Here is a 21,986-nt window from a genome sequence, read left to right as displayed (position 1 = left end):
GATCTGCATAAGGGGACTTGAGGATACGATACTTTTTGGCATCAAAGAAGCTGGGTTAGATATTTACGAGTTCAGGCGCCAGGGCTGTGAGTTTGCAAATCTAGCAGCTGGAGTGTGTTTGTGGTAGCTGCTTTCCTATGCTAAGCTGATTTACTTGTTTAAGGTCTGACCTCATCATCCTGTCAGTATGGGTTCCCACCTACACTGTTAGCGGCAGCTATCTGCTTCAGCTAGGCTGGAAGTATTCACAGTGTATCACCGGCAGAGGGGGAGGGGAGAGAAAGCAAGAAAGACTGCTCTCTCTCAGCACTTGTGCTTTTGTTAGTTCTACACAAGAGGCAGAGAAAAAAGAGATAACAAAGGCTCCATTTCCTTTCTGTTAGAGAAGGCTTTTGTCTTTCCTCCGGCAACAATGTCAATGTCCCGCAAGAAAGAGTTTGATGTGAAACAGATCCTGAGGCTTCGCTGGAGATGGCTTAGTCATCCTTCCCAAGGATCGCCTAACACTGGAAACTGCCTTCAGCTGGAAGGATATGAGCATAGGGGGACCCTGCCCGGTTTAGGGCAGGTTGAAGAACCGCTCACGGGACAGAAACGGACTGAAGAAAGGCAATAGTCCTGTCCACCACAATATACTGACGCCAGTGCCAGGACCAGCCCCTACCCATCAAAGAGTCCTCCAGAACTGGCACCAACAAAACGTGATAGTACTTCTTCAAGCAAATGAAGATACTCCTAAAGCGGTTCCAGTGGAGAATTTGCTCAGAGAAGCTTGTGAGAAGCGCTCACGAGATTTGGAGATGATGGGTGATGACAATATAGAAGATTCTAGAGCACGGTAGGAATTTTTTGGTTATGTAAGTGAAAGCTTTAGCCTAGATTAACTTATTCTACAAGACTCTCATTTCCTGCTAAATGGAAGTGTTACAGTATCTGTGAGTTTGTGAGCAGCCAATCAGGGTCTTCAAGAAACCCCTGCCTCTAGTCTATGAAAGAACACTGTAATCACGAACTTGTTTTGATAATTAGTGGAAAGTTATTTTTCTTATGGTAGGTTTACTTCTTTTACATTCTCAATCCATTCAGAATTCTCTTTTGGTTTTAAGAGACATTTCTTTAAATGACTAACTTCAGTAGATATCTTATGCAGCTTAGATGTTCCAACAGTGAGGATTGTTTAGATAAGTGCATTAAATCAGAACTCTTGCTGATTTTGTGAACAGAGCTAACTTTGACAAAAATAAATCCAAGATGGAACTGCTGAGCATATCATTTACGGATTAGGACATAGTAATAGTTTACAAGAATATGTAAAATTCTTTAGCATTTGAGAGCCAGTCATTTCAAGTGGCATTACTTTCACAGCCAGTTTGTAAACATAGAAATGTTCATTAGGCAAGTAATAAAAAGCTGCTCGCATTCGCAGGATTTTAAAACAGGAAATGCCAAGTTGTTCAAGACATTAAAATGAGCTAAGAAAATGAAATGTGTATTTTGGAGTAGATTTTTTATGACATGTGATTTTATCCTAACTTGCTTTCATCAGTAAGGTTTGAATGCAAGAAATGTTTATTCTATCCTCTAGTATTGTCAAGTAAGTGTAAGTAAACCTAGTGCATTGCCCATTTTTTTGTATTGACATTACCAGTTTTGTATTGTTAATTTGGTTAAGTCATAATTGAGTTTTGAATTGAAATTCAGTTTTGGAAGTGATGCAGAATAAAGAACCTGCTTTGATGTGTTGAAAAATTACATACCAATCTACAATCAACCTATACTAAATTCCTTGGACATCTGATTCTTGACAGTGTGTTCCTGTTAAGGAATGGGATATTTTCCTCATCATGTGGGTTTATTTAGTATATTTAGAAAATGCTGTATTATTTCCATGAATTCAAATCAGAATATCAAAAGAAAATGATGTATATCAACATTATGATAGAGAAAAATCACATATGGAAAATGACAGCTATATAGGAACTTGGTCTTAATGAAATGAAATGTAAAAAATTGTGAAATGAGCCAGGCAGTGGTGGCGCACGCCTTTAATCCCAGCACTCGGGAGGCAGAGCCAGGCGGATCTCTGTGAATTCGAGGCCAGCCTGGTCTACAGAGCGAGATCCAGGAAAGGCACCAAAACTACACAGAGAAACCCTGTCTTGAAAAACCAAAAAAAAAAATGTGAAATGATTTTAGGCACAATATAGATCTTTTAAGATATCAAAGTGTTTGTTTGAGAGCATATGTATTTTTTCTTTACCCAAAGGAAACAATATAACTATTAAGATTGAAAACTGAATTTAGCACAACGGGAGGACTTTCAGAGTAATATGCAATTAGTGTTTATCCATTCAGAGCACTTTTCTGTGAGCTGTTCTCATACATTTTAACTGACAGTTTGAAGGTTAATGGATATATTTAACTCTGCTAAATACAAACTTTAAAAGTACACTGTCATTTCCTAAGAAAATTCTTGGGTATCTGGGAATAAAATGAAAAGAATAGAGATGAGTCTAATAAACTAAATGCTAGAAGAAAATTTCAGGTAGTTGTCCAGTCTACAGCATCACTAGATGATTTTACTTATGATTTTGACATTCCTTATGTTCCCCAGAATTTTTCTGATAATTAAATTTTCATAGTAAAGTTAGTATTTCTTAAAATAAACACAGGAAGTACTTATATGTGTGCCAAGACTATCAAGGCAGAAGGGGAGGACTAAACTGAGGAGCTTATTAGTTAAAACATTATATCTTAGTATCTTCTTACCGCCTATTATAAATTGCTATGTTTTATTTCAAGAGAGTTCAAAGGAAAGCTTTTGGATTTTTTTGCTCTTTTAATTCTCTCTTCTGTAGCAAGATAGCAGAACTGGAGGAAAAGACTGTGCTAAATTGGAAGCAGCCTGCCATATCCTTGATACAATTATTTTGACTAAAATGAAATAAAATAAAAACAGCAATCAGTATGGAAAAATCATTAAACTACTATGGGTGAACTCTGATATTACAGCAAAGAATGCTTCTATGACATTCCACTTTCTGTAAATATTATAAAAATTGAATCTATAATGAACTGATTTATAAGTGTCCAGTATAACAAAATAAGTCAAATTAATTCCCCAAAGATATTAAAGTCACTGTGCTAGTTTTATTAATATGTTTATATAATAAATTTAAAAATTCAAAAATAAGCCAGGTGGTGGTGGCTCATGCCTGTAATCCCAGCACTCGGGAGGCAGAGGCAGGTGGATCTCTGTGAGTACGAGGCCAGCCTGGTCTACAGAGTTAGTCCAGGACAGGCTCCAAAGCTACAGAGAAACCCTGTCTCGAAAAACCAAAAAAAAAAAAAAAAAAAAAAATTCAAAAATAAACCTACAAGCTAAAGAATAGCTGTCACATGTTTAATCACTATGAGGATGCATATATCAATATTCGACCATCAGAGTTCTGAATTCTTTTGTCATTTGATTTTGATAGTTATCTGCCAACTCTGCATCTTTACTTTTGCGTAAATACCTAGTTCAAGTACTTCTTTGTTTCAATCATAAAGTTCCAATGATAAACATTTTAATACATTATGACTGTGCTAAGCTATAGCCATAGTTAATTACTCCTAAATAAATAATTGTGTTAATGTCTAGGTGGAAATCTAGTGTTAACATTAATCCACATTATACTAAACAACAGTTATTGAATAAAGTGAATGTGACATGTTTGTGGTATCAACACACACATTTATGGTACCACCACACACCTTAGTAGAAAGCTTCCAGTTAAAGAACTATTTAGTTTAAAGACATCAAAAGGGATGGGGATCATGTCACTGTCCTGTTGGATTTACAAGGTTTTGAAAAACTGACAACTGTACAGATAAATTAATCTGAATATATTTCTAGTTTAGAAGTGTGAGATGAGACTCAAAATTTTGTCTTCACTGAACACTTTCTATTTTACAAGTGAAATTTGCCTTGAAAACCTGTAATTGTAATTGTAAATATCAATATAGAATAGGAAATGTGAATTGTATTAACAGAATTTTTCAATAAGTAAATCCACAAATATTGAATATCCATTGTGTTCATGAATTCTTCTAGGTGTTAGGAATAAAATGGAAACAAAAAATAACTCATTTTCATAACATATACATATTATGAACTTATATTCATAGACAGAAAAAGAGGGGATAAACAGCCAAAATATAAACTTTAAACGGCTATAAGTGGTCTTAAAGAAAATTAAAGGAGAAAGAGTAGAAAAGGAGGTTTTTCTTCAGATAGTGACAGGTTTTCTGAAGCAATGAGAGTTGGGCAGAAATTCAAGTGCAACGAAAGAAGCCAACCTTCTGATTATCAAATATGAGGCAAGTGAGAGGTCACTGCCCCTGTTCCACAGAAGAGCCCTTAACTACTATACATCATTTTTCTGTGCAAATCAGTACTACATGTCCACAGAAACCAATTGAATCAAGTACAAAACATCCTCAGATTAAATGGTGAACTAAAAATTTCGCATTGCATTGTTCATTGTGGTGTTTTCATGATCACGTTCATGGCCCTTGGACACTGAGGTGACTTCTCAGTCATCCTGTAATGATGGTGGCATTGTGCTGTCTAGGGAACTGGATACCCTGCTCCCATATAGTATGCTTCAAGCACAGAGGTATATGCCCTTTGTAGGAAACATAAACATGACAGTGTACAAGTATTTTGTTTTTTACATAAAATATTCACGTAGAGACAAATTCAGTATGGGCTTTAATTCTCTGTCCAAACCCATCTGTTATATGGACTCTGCTTAGAAAATAATGAAGCACAAGGAGAAACCTGAATTGAAAATGATGAAACTTATTCTAATATTCTTTCTAATACAATAAAGAGGCAGGTGTACAGTATTGGTAGGCAGGCTCCAAGAAAGTAAAACAGGGATTTCAATGACCCTATGCCTGAAATGTACTAGGTACATTGACATACCAGTGCATCTTCTAGTAGAGTGCTCAACAGAAACAGTGAGAGAAGAGATGTTTGGGCAGGTAATATTAATACGATAAAAGTAATGCTAAAATGAGATGGACTTAAAAATATCATTGTTATCTTTATTTCTACGTATGAAACATGTTTTAAGAAACCAGTTTTAGATATCCAAGTGAGAGTTATATCAAAAGGTGTAAAATATGTCTTTTAATTCCTCATTAGTGTAAGGTTTCTTTAAAATGAATGTAAGTTGCATGATAGGATGATGTGTGTATTAAACATCACCAGTACAACACTGATGGCTACAGTTAGGATATACAGGAAGCCTGATAAGTATCTAGGAGAAAAAAATAAATTTATCTTTCATTTGTTAAAAAACTATTTTATGGTATAAATTATACATTGTAATATGCATTAGAAACAAATTTTCTTATTAAGTAAACGACAATTTGAAAACTGAAGGGTTTGCAAACACAAATGGAGAAACAAAAAGAAAAAAAATGTACTTTTTTAAAACTGACAATCAAAATAATGTTTACCATTTCTCATTTCACAATGAATATTATCACAGTTTATTTTGAATGCTAGGTTCAGTACCTAAAAATATAATGCGATTGAATTGATCAGTCCAACTTTCTCCTACAATAGACCCTCTGATTTCCATAACAAAACTTGTGCTCTTGCATTTGTGTTCTCATACAAGCAAAATACAAATATATCTGTTATCTGGAGTAATATGCATAGTGCATGATTTTTCAAACATACACAAATGCATTGATTTTTTTATTTAAAAGCATGACTCTTTTTCTCTCTCATTCTTTCAAAGAAAACAATTTCATTGCAAAGTTCATATTCACATGGATAATTGGTATTGCTCTGGGAATTGTTTTTCTGGATATATTTTGTTGCATATTATTATGCAAAAATGTTGTGATTTTTCTAAGGAAGAAGGCCTGCATTATTTAACTTTACACTGCATTATTCAATAAAAACTGATTTCAAATTGAACAATTAGTAATAAACTACTTTTTTTTGGTTTTTTGAGACAGGGTTTCTCTGTATAGCTTTGCACCTTTCCTGGATCTCGCTCTGTAGCCCAGGCTGGCCTGAAACTCACTAAGATCCTCCTGCCTCTGCCTCCCGAGTGCTGGGATTAAAGCCATGCACCACCATCACCCGGCTCTACATTTTTTTTTTTTATAGAAGAGTTGAGGCTAAATTTTCTTAAATCTGATTTGAAACAAACTATACAGAAGTATATGAGTTGCCAAAGTGTTTTGCTGAATATAAAACATTTTAACACATAATTTAAATTTGATGAAGTAATCCCAGACATTTTAGAGATGGAACCCTGTTTCCAATTTTTTAAGTTTTTACCCATAATGTCTTTTCTGCAAAAATTACTGTGGTTCTCATGTTAAAGAGATTTACACTCTTTTGACCAATAGCTTCTTTCTAACAATTAAATCCTGTGGTCCTTATGTTAAATAGAGTTTCTAAGTCAACACTAGTGGATCACAAAATTATAAAAAGGGAGTATTTGCTATTTCTTAATTTGTTTGTATTCTTCCACAACCATTAAAATGATAATGCTGTTGATTCGCCTTTTCTAATGACTATGTCATATTTTGTGACAACAGGATAATATTGTAAAGATGATATTCTAGTGGATGTAACTGAAGCTCTAATAATGACAAGGAGTAGTTTCATCCAGATAAAATTATTCATGGTTTTCATTTAATGTGTATCTATTTGAGGGGTATAGAACTCATAGGATTACAGTTTCCTATAGAGAAAGTCACATTTTAATCACTAAGTATACCATGGAGACTAGTGACATAAGAAAAATTACATCTAACTTTAAAATGCATTTTCATTGTTGTCTACCACTTCTCCATTGGAAGAAAATATTGATACATATGAAACAATAATCATTATATAAAATCTTTACCTTCCAATGATAAACTGTAGCATGAATCTTAAAGGTACTTGTTAATGAAACTCAAACCCGAGGCCAGTTATTGGGGTGATTTCTGGAAGATCAGAGACACAGAACAAGCCACAGTTTCCTCACCTCACCAGTCCCTCAGCTGGTCTTGTTTCCTCAGACTGGAAGCTTCTGTGTCCTCATCCCAAAGGCTCTCAGCTGAACTGTGCTGCTCCAAAGCCTAACTAACTACATGCTTTTTCCCCTTCAGTTCCTGGTCCTCGCGCCTTATATACCCTTTTCTTTCTGCCCCCACTCCCTGGATTAAAGGCGTGGGTCACCAAGCTTAGCTGTTTCTAAAGTGGCCTTGAACTCAGAGATCTGGCTAGCTCTGCCTCCCAAGTGCTGGGATTAAAGGTGTGTACCACCACCACCCAACTTCCGTTATGGCTTACTCTTCCCATTTTCTAGCCACCATTTCTGGCTCTGTTCTAGTGGCTGTCTGTTCTCTGACCCCAGATGTTTATTTCGGGGAACACACAATATTTCAGGGAACACAATACCCACCACAATAAATGGATCATATTACCATTGAGTATATTTTATTTGTGTTCATTTTATTCAATTCAGATATTTTCAATAAAGAGAATGCCAAATACTTAGGCATAGTGGGAGAGAGATAATATTTTCTAATTGTATATTTAAAAAACAACTACTTAAGGCATGTAAGTTAGAAGTTAGATAATTTAAATCAAATTGTTTCTAGTTATCTAACTGTAAGGCTGGAAAAGCAATTGTTGACATTTTAAACAAAAAATTATATATGTGTGTGTTCTGGAAACAGTATAAAATATGAGTTTTTTAAGTCAACAAATAGACACAAATACTTTAGACAACATTATTATTTACATTGGAAGAGAGAAATACCAATAATCATGTTTATGCAACTTCTAGAAATGAATCCTTAATCTTCTAGTAATTCTCATTTTATTAACCTGTCCCATATTGGTCATAGTGACTTACCATTTGTTTACTTTCAAATGTTGTTATAAGAAATGTACCTCACATTCGTTTATCTTCCTATTTCTATTGAATCCTCAACAGCCAAATTTTAGTAGTACTTACAAACAATCACATTCTATAGGAATATTTAATGAAAAACAATTAAAAATGCAGGATTCTAATAAGGTAACTGCCAATTTAGCATATTTAAAATGTCATAACTTTTTAAGTTCTATAATACTTGGGAATACAAGTATTTATATTTATATTTATCACCCCTGAATCTCAAAGAGTAACATGCCAGGATTTGAAAACACTGAGAAAGTTCATGGTATGTTATACTTCTAAATTGTACCATTGTTAATGAATAAACTTACTTTGTTCTTATAAGTAAAAAGTTTTAAAATCTTTTATAAAATAAATAATCTTAGACCTGACTTAGAGACTAAAAGCCATGTGCTTTTAATCCCACTCTGAATGAAGATGAAACCAATAATAGAAAAATGAGATACACCATAAGACAATAGATAGCTCTAGTTCCTATCATAAAATTTAACTACATTGCTTAATTACAAATTTCTAGGTTAATAATTAGCTATCTTAAATCTCAGGTACTTCTTGTTTCAAGTTTATTAGTCCATTAGTATACAATGTGAAGTTTTAACAAGAAGAAGCAAATAATGCTCAAAATAGCAGGCCTGGTATGTTAGAATTCATCTCCTTGAAACTGAGATATGATTTAGATGCTAAAACTTAGTTTGTTGGCTCATTTTTTTATTTTCACATCTAAATTTTATTAGCAAGAATAATAGTGTAGTGCAAGAAATATGATTAAGTAAAGGGAGTTGAATAGAACTAATATTCATTTTATTTGGTAAAAATCTGAAGTTTTTTAATTATATATTTATTTTTATAAAGTTGGAAGTCTGACTCTGGAGTAAAAGAAACAAAAAAGGCACCGATATTGTAAAGCTAACCTTTAAAGCTCAACAGGAATATAAAGAATAAAGCACCCTTAGTAAGTCTCAATGGCTATAAAGACTGCAGCAAAGTAGCCTGAGACAGAACATACTACAATCAGCTGCTCCCTGGAGAAATTCGGGGATTTATAGTAACAATTACTCACTCATAGTATTTCTAAAGGAAAATTCATGACAAATAGTCCACAGTATTACTTAAGCCGTGTGCCACTTTGATATTTAATAGGCTTTATTAAGTTCTACTATAGAATAGCAAATAGTTACAGATCATGCCCTTAAGAAGTTTACGATGTAGTCTGAATGGTAAAAATTGGGGAGAGGAGATACACTTCCCCCATAAAAAACATTAAATGCATTTACAACAGCAGTAACTTGTTTTAGTGTAGGACAGCAAAGATGGAAGGAAGTCTAATGACTCACAATACAAACATGGAAAGGCTCAATTCCAGAAGAGAAACAAATTCAACAATGTGAACTTTTTTATTTGGTTTCCATTTTCTAGCATCAAAAACAAGATAACCAATAATGTATTATTATCACTAGGGTTCCACTCAACTCTCTGATGAGCAGTTTGGAAGATTTCTAATACAATCCTATATATGCTGCAAATATTTATTCTGCCAATCATATTCTGTCACAGTACTCAAAGATTTTCCTCACCTTCCCCAGGTCCCATAACAAACTTTCATAGATAGTGTATATCTAAGGATAAGCAATACTGCTGCACCGAATTTTGATCATTTTATTTCCACTGAGCTGCCCCTGATAATCTTACTCTAAACTATCATGATGTTTCTGAGCTTAAAAGGCCTTTAAAGAACTATACAGATATACAAAGTAAAACACAACTATAAAATGACCACAGCTAATTCAAGGGAAAAAAATCAAACTGTAAACACAATTTCCTAATGGCTGGATGCTCACCATTTTCCTTTCTTGATTTCTTGTTTGGCTCCTTCATTCTGAAGAATTATGTGCCTGCAGTTAGCATTATAGTTGAAATTAGAAAGTATCAAGATTAAGTTGTGTAGATGTATCCAGCTTGTTAAATAAGAAACACAGAACCGATTGCAGAGTTAAAAACCACAAGGTCAGAGCAAGAGCGGAAAACCTTACCCTTCACTGCTTCTGCGGTTCTTCCTCTCCGCAAGAGACCTACTTCTCTGCATCCTGTCTATTTAAAAACTTTCTGTTCTCCTCTCTCATTGGTTGTAAACCCAGCCACATGACCTCCTCGTCACTGCCTGTTTGTACAGACCTCCAGGTCTTCTATGGTTGGTATTGAGATTAAAGGCGTGTGTCTGCCATGCTGGCTGTGTCCTTGAACACACAGAGATCCGCCTAGCTCTGCCTCCCAAGTGCTGGGATTAAAGGCGTGCCCCACTACTGCTCGGCTTCTGCTCTGGCTTGCTCTGACCTCAAGGCAACTTTATTGACATACAAATAAAATCACATTTCAATACAAATAAAATATCACTATAAAGTTGCACAGAGAATCCTGTGGAATTAAGTATTTGAAGTAACTGTGCCATTTTAAAATGGAAAATTGTCATATCAAATATTCACATTAAAATACTTCACAAACCTTTAGAGAATGGATGTGGTTAAAGTATCTTGCTCACTATTTAGAAAAAGATACCTGTTCTAGGAAGTCAATTTCTAAGTAGGTATTAGTCTCTATAAGTTGTATATAACAAAAGAGGAGCTTTGCAGATTCTGCGGAATTTAAAAGTCAGGAGAATAAGGTCAATTGTTTGTTTGGCTTCTGCATGTTAGTAATATAGAGAGCAAAGAACTAAATGAGTTGCTATTTGCGATGTTTTTGACTATTGGGTTTAGTTTGGTTGCTTTGAATTTGAGACAAGTTTTTATTTCAAACAATATATTCCGATTATGGTTTCCCCTCTCCTGACTACTTCTGGTTCCTCCCCATCTCCTCTCCCATCCTGATCCACACCCTTTCTGTCACTGACAAACATGTCTAAGGAATAGAAATAAAATAAAATAAGAGAGAGCAAACAAATCAAAACAAGAACAAAAACAAGAATAATAACCAAAGTAAAGCATATGTAATGCTTATAGACATAGAGACACACATGTACACACACACAGGAATTCAATTAAAAATGTGTACAGAATGCACATTTAAGACGTGTGTGTGTGTGTGTGTGTGTGTGTGTGTGTGTATGTGTGTGTGTGTAAGATATATATGCACAAAGGACTTATATGGTAAATATTTTTTCAAGCCCTGAATTGACATTATTAGACAAAGAACCTTCAAAAGTTGTATTGAATTCATTTTTTGTTTTTGCCGTCTAGTAAGCATGGGGCCTGTCCTTACAAGTGGTTTGTTTCCCAAGTGAGACTCCTTTGGATAAAACTAACTTTTTATTTGCAAATGGATATCAATTGGAGATAGTGTCTAGGTTAGGGATGGGGGCATGTTTCCATGTCTCTTCTCAGCTCTAGGTCCCTCTTGAGGCAGAACCATGCAGTCCTTGTGCACAAGCCACAGTTTCTGTGAATTCATATGTCCATCAACTCTGTTGTGCCTAGGTGGTCTTGATTCCTTGGCATCATCTATAACTCTTACACTTTTTGTGCCTTTTCTTTTGCAGAATTTCCTGAGCCCTCAGGTAGGGATTTGATGGAGATATCCCTTTTAAAGGGCTGAGTATTCCGAGATCTTTGAAAATTTTCTGACTGTGGGTCTCTGTATTTGTTTTCACCCACTGCAGTAGGAAGCTTCTTTGATGATAACTGAATAATGAACAAATTTAAGAGCATAGCAGAATGTTATTAGGCGTCATTTTATTGCTATGCTCCTTTATCAAAGCAATAATATTTGGCGTTTCCTAGGTTCCTGGCCTTTCTAGTCTCTGATTCATGACCACCCAAACAGTGTTATGTAAGGGTTCCATCTCATTGAGTGAGCCTTAACTCAAATAAGATATTAGTTGGCTACTTCCACAGTCTTTGTGCACTATTACACCAATGTATATTGCATGTGTGTTACTCTTGTAAATCAAAGGGTTTTTTAGCTGAATGGAGAAGTGACTCAGCTGTTAAGGGCTAGGCTCACAAGTTTTTAAAATGTTCCTTTTATGAAGAATTCTATTTTGTTACAATTTGCTAGAATGCTATAGTGAACTGTAAAGAGGTCCTCAATTCTACTACTAGATATTACTCATGATATGAATGAGTTTTACCATCACCCACTCTCCATTGTATTGTTCTCCTCCAGTTAAACCTTAGTGGTTTACTTCAAGAAAGCAAGGTAAGAAGATACTACAGACCCCATGATGCACCTCTTACTGTTTTCCAATTGCTTCTACTTCTGGACAATTATGCAAAAATCCTTTAATATTTCTCATATTACAGTCAAGACGGGAGGTCCTTTACATAATAAATGAAAGAAACTACGTTAGATGTAATATTTTATTTTCCTTTTAAGGAGTAGTTGTGGCTGAAATATCTTTCAGTATTTTTTCATACAATATATTTTAGTCATTTTCTATCCCTTTCCCAACTCCTCCCAGATCCTCCCCATTTCTCTATGCTCCCAATTTTATGTTCTTTCTCTATCAAGCACGAAAAAAAATCATAACAATCAAAGAGCCAGTAAGACAAAAAACAAAACAAAATACAATAAACATAAATTGAGTCTATTTTTGTGCAGGCCAACTACTCCTGGGCATTATCCCTGCCCTGGAATGTGGTTGATATACACAGTGACACTTTATTGTAGAATACTTATTTTCCCTTTTTCCAGCAGGTATCAAGTGCAAATGCCTTGATGATCAGTGGTGGGAATTTGTGTCAACTACCCAGTCTCAGTGCTAGGACTCTGTCTTGCTTGAAACTGTGTAAGTCCTGTGCTTGCTGCCACAGTCTCTGTCAGTTCATAAGTGCACTAGTCTGGCTGCTTCAGGAAGACACCGTTTCTTTGGATCCATTCACCATATAGCTAGTTTTTACAATCTTCCCACCTCCTCTTCTACATAGATCCTTATTTGATGAATACATCCCCTTTAGTGCTGTTTGCTCTCACTCACTGTTATCTGCACAATGTCTCAGTTAGTTACCATCTATTGCAAGAAGAAGCTTCTCTAAAGAGGCTTGAGTGACACAGTAATATACAGGTATAGCAATAAGTCATAAGGATTCATTTTATTACTAAGTTCCTATAGCAGGATAATAGTAGTAAGATTTCCCCTAAGACCATGACCCATCTAGTCTGTTCTTGGCCTCATTAGCAGTCCTTTATTTGGGTTCCATAACATGGAGTGTCTCTAATACAATAAAGCAATGGCTGTTTATTCCAATCAAATTTGTATCATTATTGCATTTTGCAGGCAGGTTGTTGATGTAGGTCACAGAGTTTGTAGCTAGGTGGTACTAACAATCACTTTTCTCCTCTGGTAGTGCAGAAAGTATCTTCCAGAACCATGAATTCTGGTCAGTAGGCATGACGTTTCTAGTTGGGCACAGCTAAATATTTCCATACTGGACGACATACATAAGTGTTAGTCATCAGTAACAGGTATGTACCATCAGGTTATGCATGGTAGTCAATAGCGTTGACAATAGCCTATAATGATTGGGTGATATATAGGTTCCCTTTGGCCAACAGCTGAACAATATGTAGTAACCTATTTTTGGCATGGTGGGCTTTACTTGGTAGCATGAGATATCTAATTGGAGCATTGTATCCCCTCTTATGTGTTGACCCAATTTAAAATGTGTGTGTGTGTGTGTGTGTGTGTGTGTGTGTGTGTGTGTGTGTGTGTTAGGAATCATCTAAAATAGTTTGCTTTCATATGGCTTTTCAAAAGACCTTTAGTATTGTGTCCTTTCCTTTTATTCTCTCTTTTATCCTACCTTCCCATCCTGCTCTCCATTTAACCACCTTATTCTCCTTTCTCTTTTATCTCTTTGTGGGCCTATATTCTATTTCCCTTTTTTTAAAGTGCTCCTCCACCCTGCTGGTCCCTTAATAGTTACCTAAACTCTGTGGTTAAAAAACATTCATGCCTAAAGCTTGAAAGCTAACAACTGCAAATAAGAGAAAAAAGTAATATGTGTTTCTTGGGTCTGGGCTACCTCACTCAGGATGGTAGAGTATAGTTCCATCTATTGACCTACAAATTTCATAATTTCATTTTCTTAACATATGGATAATATCTCTGTATATAAATGTACCATATTTTCATTAGCTGTTCAACAGTTGATGGACATCTAGGCTGTTTCCAATTTCTAGCTATTATAAATAGAGCAGCAATGACCATGGATGACCAAGTACGTCTGTAGTAAGGTATAGAGTCCTTTGAGTATATGCACAAGAGTGATGTAGCTGGACCTTGATATCCCTGGGAGGCCTGCTCTTTCTTTTTTCACTTTTTCTTTTCTTTCCTCTTCTTTTCTTACTTCTATCTTTTTCTTTCTTTCTCTCTTTCTGTTTTGAAGGGAAATAGAGGAGTTTATCTGGGGAAGGAGAGGTGTTGGGGAGGGACTGGGAGGAATGGAGGGAGAGGGAAACCTACAGATGGGATGTAATATATGAGAGAATGAAAGTTAAAAAGATAAAACAAAACAAATTAAAAATAACTTGAAAGGGTGTACCTAAAATAGATATAACTGCTTGTAATTTTCATGAGACTAACAAATATTAAAATAATCAAGAATACAAAAATTTTATTCTGTGTATTTTGTATAGATATTGATGAATAGGAATGCTCATATGTGGTAATGGTTGGACATTCTAATAATTTTGTGTTTGGATTATTTCGATGCTATTATCTCAGTAATTTGCTACTCCTGAGGATTCTCAGCATTACATATCATCTACTGCATTCCATAAAGAGAAATAAAGAGAGCATAATAGTTTCTCCTAAATTCAGTGTCCTTTTCACTCTTTTCTTTTCTTTTCATTTTTGTTTGTTTGTTTGTGTCTTTTTATGTACTCTGGCTGTGCCTGTAGTGGAAATTTTACTATTTAGTCGATCTTACTAGGTAGATCAGGCTGGCCTTGAACCCACAAAGATTTGTCTGCCTCTGCCTTCTGAGTGGGATTAAAGGCATACACCACCACACCCAGCTCAATCATTTCTAATAAATGGCATATATATATATATATATATATATATATATATATATATAAACATTTACACACACACACACACATACACACACACACACACATATATATATATCTCCAGTTTTTGCCCAGAGAATATTGTTGTTTTAATGTCTCTTCTCTATACTAAAATAAATATATCTCTTTTGTGAATACATCACAGTTTTCTAATTTCTCCATAATCTTGTGTATTTGATATACCTAATATACAAATTTACATTTTATCGCTGCTAACAATAATATAAAACCTGATTTGTTGACTTTTGCAGCTTTCTCCATTGCTATGACACTCTTATATACACAATTTTTCACATCAAAAATTCACATTGTGTCAATGTGTTAATCAGATTCTGGTAGTGGCTAGAATCTTCATATCTGCTGTTATAGATGAAATAAATTTTTTTACTAAGTAGTTTATTATTCGGTCCTCTCTTGGCCTATTTCTATCAATCAAGTGGCATTTCATTACCATTTACTACTTAATTTTGGTTTCCATGATGCAGTTAGATGGTATGAGGGGAAAGCCATTGCAAGGTAAAATTTGCAGACATTTGGAGAGGAAAGACTTGGTATATACATATTTGAAGTTCAATTGCTTTAATTTTTCCAGGAACAATGGAAATAATTCTCAAATTTTAAAGTATAGATACACTGAAATATAGATAATTCTAGTAAATTAACAGACTTTTATTGTAACTGAAAATTATCTCAGGATATTTTCTAATATGTGAAACCAGTTAATTGAGATTCCATAAGTGCAGCTTACCTAATAACAAGAAATGAACAATGGTGAAGTGATCTTTACCTAAAAAATACTGAAATCATATACAATTATATGAGTACATCTTTAGTTTTCACAATGATCTGTCATTAAAAATGTCAAAATGGAAATTTGTTATGTTTAGCTTCTTAAATCAATATCTCAGAAATTCAAGACAGCATTACCATAGTCAATCCTGAGCTGACTTATAAATATATAATGTTGCTAAGCAGATCCAAGCCAGTTTTCCTCCCATCTTTTGATTTCTCACTTTGCTACTGGCTCCAAATGTAGAGATGAATGAGTAATTGTTATGGATAACAGACAAAGTGTGACATTGTAGTTAGGTGTTTGATTATTATATCCTTCTGAGGTCTTTGATGTGGTTGAAGACTAGATAGTTATAATTTTCTCAGTTATGATAAAAGATAAGTTTAGTTATAAAACCTTTGACTCACAAATATAAGATAGATAGGATATCTTCTTTAATATTATAACTGTAATTCTTGCTTGATAATTGTTTTGTTATATGTAATTGTACTATGTAAAAGTTAAAACCTTCCTTAAAAAAAGAGGGGGGGAGTGCTATGGATATTGCTCTGTGTAAATAAGTGTATGGATATCGCTCTGTGGCCAGGCAGGACAAGAGAGAAGAGAATTCTGGGAGGTGGAAGGCCGAGGCGGAGAGATGCTGCCAGCCACCGCCATGACAATGAAGATGTAAAGGTACAGGTAAGCCATGAACCAAGTGACAAAGTATAGATTAATAGAAATGTTGATAACAAGAAACCTGCCACGGCCATACAGTTTCTAAACAATGTAAGTTTCTATGTATTTACTTGGTTGGTTCTGAGTGTCTATGGGCTTGGCCGATGAGAGAGATTTGTCCTGACTGTGGGCCAGGCAGGAAAACTCTAACTATAAGACTCAGCTGAGGAAATGCCTCCTTGAGTTCCAGCTGTAATGTCTTTTCTCAATTAGTGATCAATGGGGGATGGCGTAGAGCATTGTGGGTGTTGCCATTCCTGGGCTGATAGTCCTGGGTTCTATAAGAAGGTGGACTGAGCTCATGGTAAGCAAGCCAGTAAGTAGCTCCCCTCCATAACCTCTGCATCAGCTCCTACCTCCAGGATTCTGCCCTGTTTCAGTTCCTGTCCTGACTTCCTCCTGTGATGAAGAGCAAGGCTGAAGCCAAGTATACCCTTTACTTCCCAACTTGCTTTTTGGTCATAGTGTTTCATCACAGTAATAGAAATCCTAATACAAATCGGTACCAGCATAGTGGGATGTTGCTGTGACAGACCTGAGCATGTTCCAGAGGTGGTTGTAGTTGTACCTTATGCTTGTAGCTGGACTTGGTAATGTACAAGTGTCACCCAGGTGGTACTGGTTTTGAAGGCATGAAGGGGTCATGTAGAGCAGCTGAGGGTTGGCACTGTGAAGATCCAGGAAAGGCAATTGGTGAAGTAGTAGCCTCAGTAGCAGTTGAAGGCCCAGGACTGAAGGAAGAAGTTAAGGATTGGCAACATGAAGAGAGCCTATGAGAGGCTTTTGGTGAAAGTGCAGCCCAGTTGCAGCAAGGGACCCCAGCATTTTGGAGATGCCAGATGACCACCAAGAACAGCTGCAGCAGTGGAGTGGAGCCAGCCTGAGCCTAGGAGACAAGCTGTGTTTGCTACAGATGGCAGAGCTGGAGAAGTTATCCAAGTGCTTTGCAGGAGGAATCCAGAAGATTGTGAGTGGATCCCAGATATTGGCCAGTTGAAATTTTGTTTTGCTTTGATTTGATTATGACTGTGCCCTGATTTTTTTTCTTTTGAAGTAAGAAAGTATTTCACTGGAGGCCACAGTTGAGAGACTTGAATTTTAAAAGACTTTGGATTTTTTCAGAGCTAGCTGTTTTAAAGTAACTGAAATTTTAAATGTACTTGAATTTGTAATGATTGTCGGACTGTTATTTAAGATCTTAGGGACAAATAAAAAAGGAAGGGTGTAACTTAATAGCGATCTGTTTGTGTGTCAAGTTGACAAGAGGTCAGTTGTACTTGGTGGTTTTGTGTGTCAACTTGATACAAACTAGAGTCATCAAAGGAAGGAGCCTCAGCCGAGGAAATGCCTCCTTGAGTTCCAGATGTAAGACATTTTCTCAAATAGTGATCAATGAGGGAGGGTAGAGCCCATGGTGAGTAGTGTCATCCCTGAGCTGATGGTCCTGGGTTCTATAAGAAAACAGGCTGAGCAAGCCATGGGAAGCAGCCAATAAGCAGCTCCCCTCCATGGCCTATGCATCAACTCCTGCCTCAGGGATCTTGTCCTGTTTGAGTTCCTGTGTTGACTTCCTGTGATGATGGACAGCAATGCTGAAGTATAAGCCAAATAAACCCTTTCCTCCCCAAGTTACTTTTTGTCATGGTGTTTTGTCACAACAATAGAAGACACACAATAAAAAGTATTATATCAAAATCAACCAGATATGGCCTTATTTTTGTTATTTTTTTATTAAGAAAATTTTTATTCATTTTACATACCAGTCAAAGATCCTCCTCTTCCCTCTTCCCACCCTTCCAGGCTCCCCCCTCAACCTACCCCCCATTCCATCCTACAAGAAGGTAAGGCCTCTCATGAGGAGTCAGCAGAGCCTGGTATATTTAGTAGAGGCAGGTGCAAGGATCTCCCCCTGCATCAAGGCTGTGAGAGGTGTCCCATCGTAGGTAGCGGGCTCCAAAAAGCCTGCTCATGCACAAGGGATTTATTTATTTATTTATTTATTTATTTGTTTATTTATTTATTTATGGTTTTTCAAGACAAGGTTTCTCTGTGTAGCTTTGCACCTTTCCTGGAACTCACTCTGTAGACCAGGCTGGCCTTGAACCCACAGAGATCCTCCTGGCTCTGCCTCCCAAGTGCTGGGATTAATGGCGTGCGCCACCACTGCCCAGCTGGATTTATTTTTATAAAAGATTCTAACCTGGGTACTAGGCTTACTAGAAGAATTCTGGTTTTGGCTTAGGGATCTGGTGTGGTTTAAGCATTTTGCCAGCATTTTACCAATGTAATTGCTTCAATAGATAGAGCTGGTCAAGGTTTGAAAGCCAGTGAGTTATGGGAAATTCTAATTTTCTGTCTCTATTATATCATCAAAATACATTACTAATTGAATTTTACAATGTGGTAATTAAAACAAATACCTTTGTTGAATTTATAATTTATTTATTGCCTTCCTATTTCATTGTTGAGAAAGTTTTATATTAAAATCTTACTGACATATGATTCTTGCTGTGGGATGTTCAAGTATGTCAAATGTGTTGCTCTGATTGGTTAAAATAAAACACTGATTGGCCAGTAGCCAGGCAGGAAGTATAGGTGGGACAAGCAGAGAAGAGAATTCTGGGAAGTGGAAGGTGGAGGCAGAGAGATACTGCCAGCCACCACCATGACAAGCGAGATGTAAGGTACTGGTAAGCCACGAGCCACTTGGCAATTTATAGACTAACAGAAATGGGTTAATTTAAAGTATTAGAACTAGATAGCAAGAAGCCTGCCACGGCCATACAGTTTGTAAGCAAAATAAGTTTCTGTGTATTTACTTGGTTGGGTATGAGCGTCTATGGGCCTGGTGGATGAGAGAGATTTGTCCTGACTGTGGGCAGGCAGAAAAACTCTAACTACAGACTCTAGTCAAAGGAATTCTCTTTGAGTAAAATAATATTTATTATTTCAATGATTCAGCAAAAAATAGTCTCCCTCACAATTAACTTGTACACTTAAGGTTTTATAATATTTATGACAACATGCTTTCCTTTTATATATGTTTATGTCAAGTGCACAATAAACTTTAGTGTTCTACTGTAAAAACTAATTTTCTCTATATACCCAGTAACTGACTCTTTTATTTGAAATACTAATTTGTGTTTAGAGCTTTCTTTTAAAATATTCATTCTGATTATAATTGTTCTTTCATGCATATTAATATTTTCAGATAACAGACAACCTATATAGTAAAAAGTAGAGAATATATTATGAAAATGGAATTTTTACATAAAAATCAGAATGTATCTTTATTTGGGTACACAGATGTACATGAGTATTAGTCATCCTAAAGGTAGGAACTCTTTCTCTTGCTAAAGGAACTTCCAAGGCTAGATATTACAATCCACCCCTCCTTTATAATCATTTTCTTGGAACTTTGTTATTGATTTTGTGGACTGAAGGACTATAATTGTAGATCAAACACCAAATTTTTGTTGATGCCAGAGGAGATAAAGGTAAGCAGACAATTTGAGAATCAGTTCTCTATGTACTTTAGTTCCCAATAGCACTTAAAGTAATATGATTCATTGAGAAGTGTGTGTATGTGAGCTTTTTGAATGCGGCTGTGCTGTGCTGTGAAATTGAAGTTTTTAAAGCACATTGTGTTTACAAAGAGACAAAAATGTTCACCTTAATACAGTTATTTTAAGAAATAGAAGTACAAATAAAATTTCAAGTTATTGCCTAAATTTATTCCTTACTGCTCATAGTAAGAAGAGTTTATTCTTTTAACTAGTGTATCAACTTGTCCTTAAAGCCAAACACTAGACATTCTATTGTTTTTCTCAATGTTCTTTTATCTTTAATTTTAAAGATAGTGAACATACAGTTCTCAATCATGACATAAGAAATAACCAATATATATCACACAGAAACAAGAAAAACAAATAGCGTTCTCCCAGGCAAAAAGATATTCTTGAGCAAAAATAGAAAATTGTCTTATATAAAGAAAATAATCTACTTTAAAAAGAATGTGTATATTGCAGTTTAAGAGTAAATATAAGACTGCTATGAATGAATAAATTTTAAATGCTATATAACACTAAAGAAAATGTTTTTAAAGTATTTAAGCATAGCAAAAATTAGAGAAAACATTTGTTTTTCTATTTTCATGATCTTATTTTGTGTAGTGATTTATTTTCAATCAAATGAAGAAACCACTACATTTTTTCTCACTACTGGGACCACATCTTTCTTGAGTTCTTGAGCCTTGTGCTCCTGGTGTCCTCGGTCTCCCCTGACCCTTTTAGTCATTGGCAGACTGTGAAAACATAGATTTGATCTTTGCTATCTATATTTGATAAATAAATTTGAGTTGTTTTATGGTCTGGAAAACATTTGAGTTTTTATCAGTTGAGAGAAAAAATATTAATCCTGATGCTTAATTTGTCAATGAGTGACAATTTCCTGGATACCTTTTTTTAAGATTTGTAATCAGATTTATTTTTTACTAAGAAAATTTTTTTATTCATTTTACATACTAACTACAGATTTCCCTCCTCCCACCCCTCCAGCATTCTCCCCAACCCACCCACCCCCATTCCCTCCTACAAGAAGGTATGCCCTCCCATGAGGAGTCAGCAGAGCCTGGTACATTCAGTAGAGGCAGGTCCAAGCCCCTCCCCCTTCCTCAAGGCTGAGCAAGATGTCCCACCATAGCTAGTGGGCTCCAGAAAGCCTGCTCATGCACCAGGGATGGATTCTGATTCTACTTCCAGCCCCCACCCTAAGCAAATCAAACCATGCAGCTGTCTTGCTATGCAGAGGCCTAGTCCAGTCCCGTGAAGGCTCTACAGGTGTTGGTCTCAATTTCATGAGTTCCCATTAGTTTTGTTTTGTTGTCTCTATAGGTTTTCCCATTGTGAGCTGGTTGTGGTGGCTCATGCCAGTCAGATTTGCTGAAGGAGGAAGAGGCAGAAGGATCATGAGTTCAAGACCAGCCTGGGCTGGATAATTTTTATTTATCTTTGCACTTTCCTTATTTACTCTTCTTTTTTATATTTTTATTGATATATATATATATATATATGTATATATATATATATATAATTATATATCACAATTTTCCCTCCCTCCATTCCTACCAGCTGCCCCTACTTCTCCTCTTCCCCAGATGAACTCCCCCTCTATTTCCTTTTCATAAAAGAGGCAACCTCCAAGAGATGACAGCCAAACAGGACAAAACAAGATACAATTAAGACAAGGTAAAAGCCTTCACATCCAGGCTGATCAAGAGGAAAAGAGTTCCAAGATTAGGCAAAAGTTAGAGATAAACCCACTATTAGGAGTCCCACAAAAAGGCCAAGCTAACAGCCATAGCCTATATACAGAGGACCTGGAGCAGACCCATGCAGTCTCTGTGATTGCTGCTTCAGTCTCTGTGAGCCCATGTGAGCCCT

General features: G+C 35.8%; 1 long non-coding RNA gene across 3 annotated transcripts in view; it reads left to right on the top strand.

Moving 5' to 3' along the window:
- Window positions 1–390: 390 nt before the first annotated feature.
- LOC118574232 overlaps window positions 391–21,986 on the top strand; it is a 33,136-nt gene continuing 11,540 nt past the window's right edge. For 2 of the 3 annotated variants that reach the window (XR_004943707.1, XR_004943705.1), the window contains exon 1: window positions 391–838. This is a non-coding gene — a long non-coding RNA (uncharacterized LOC118574232). Of the gene's footprint in view, window positions 839–16,476; window positions 16,510–21,986 lie in introns of those variants that run through there. The other variant, XR_004943706.1, reaches the window with a different exon arrangement.

Source organism: Onychomys torridus, chromosome X (genome assembly GCF_903995425.1).
Source record: "Onychomys torridus chromosome X, mOncTor1.1, whole genome shotgun sequence".
In the NCBI taxonomy this organism is placed as follows: Eukaryota; Metazoa; Chordata; class Mammalia; order Rodentia; family Cricetidae; genus Onychomys; species Onychomys torridus.
This window is presented reverse-complemented; position numbering and strand designations above follow the sequence as displayed.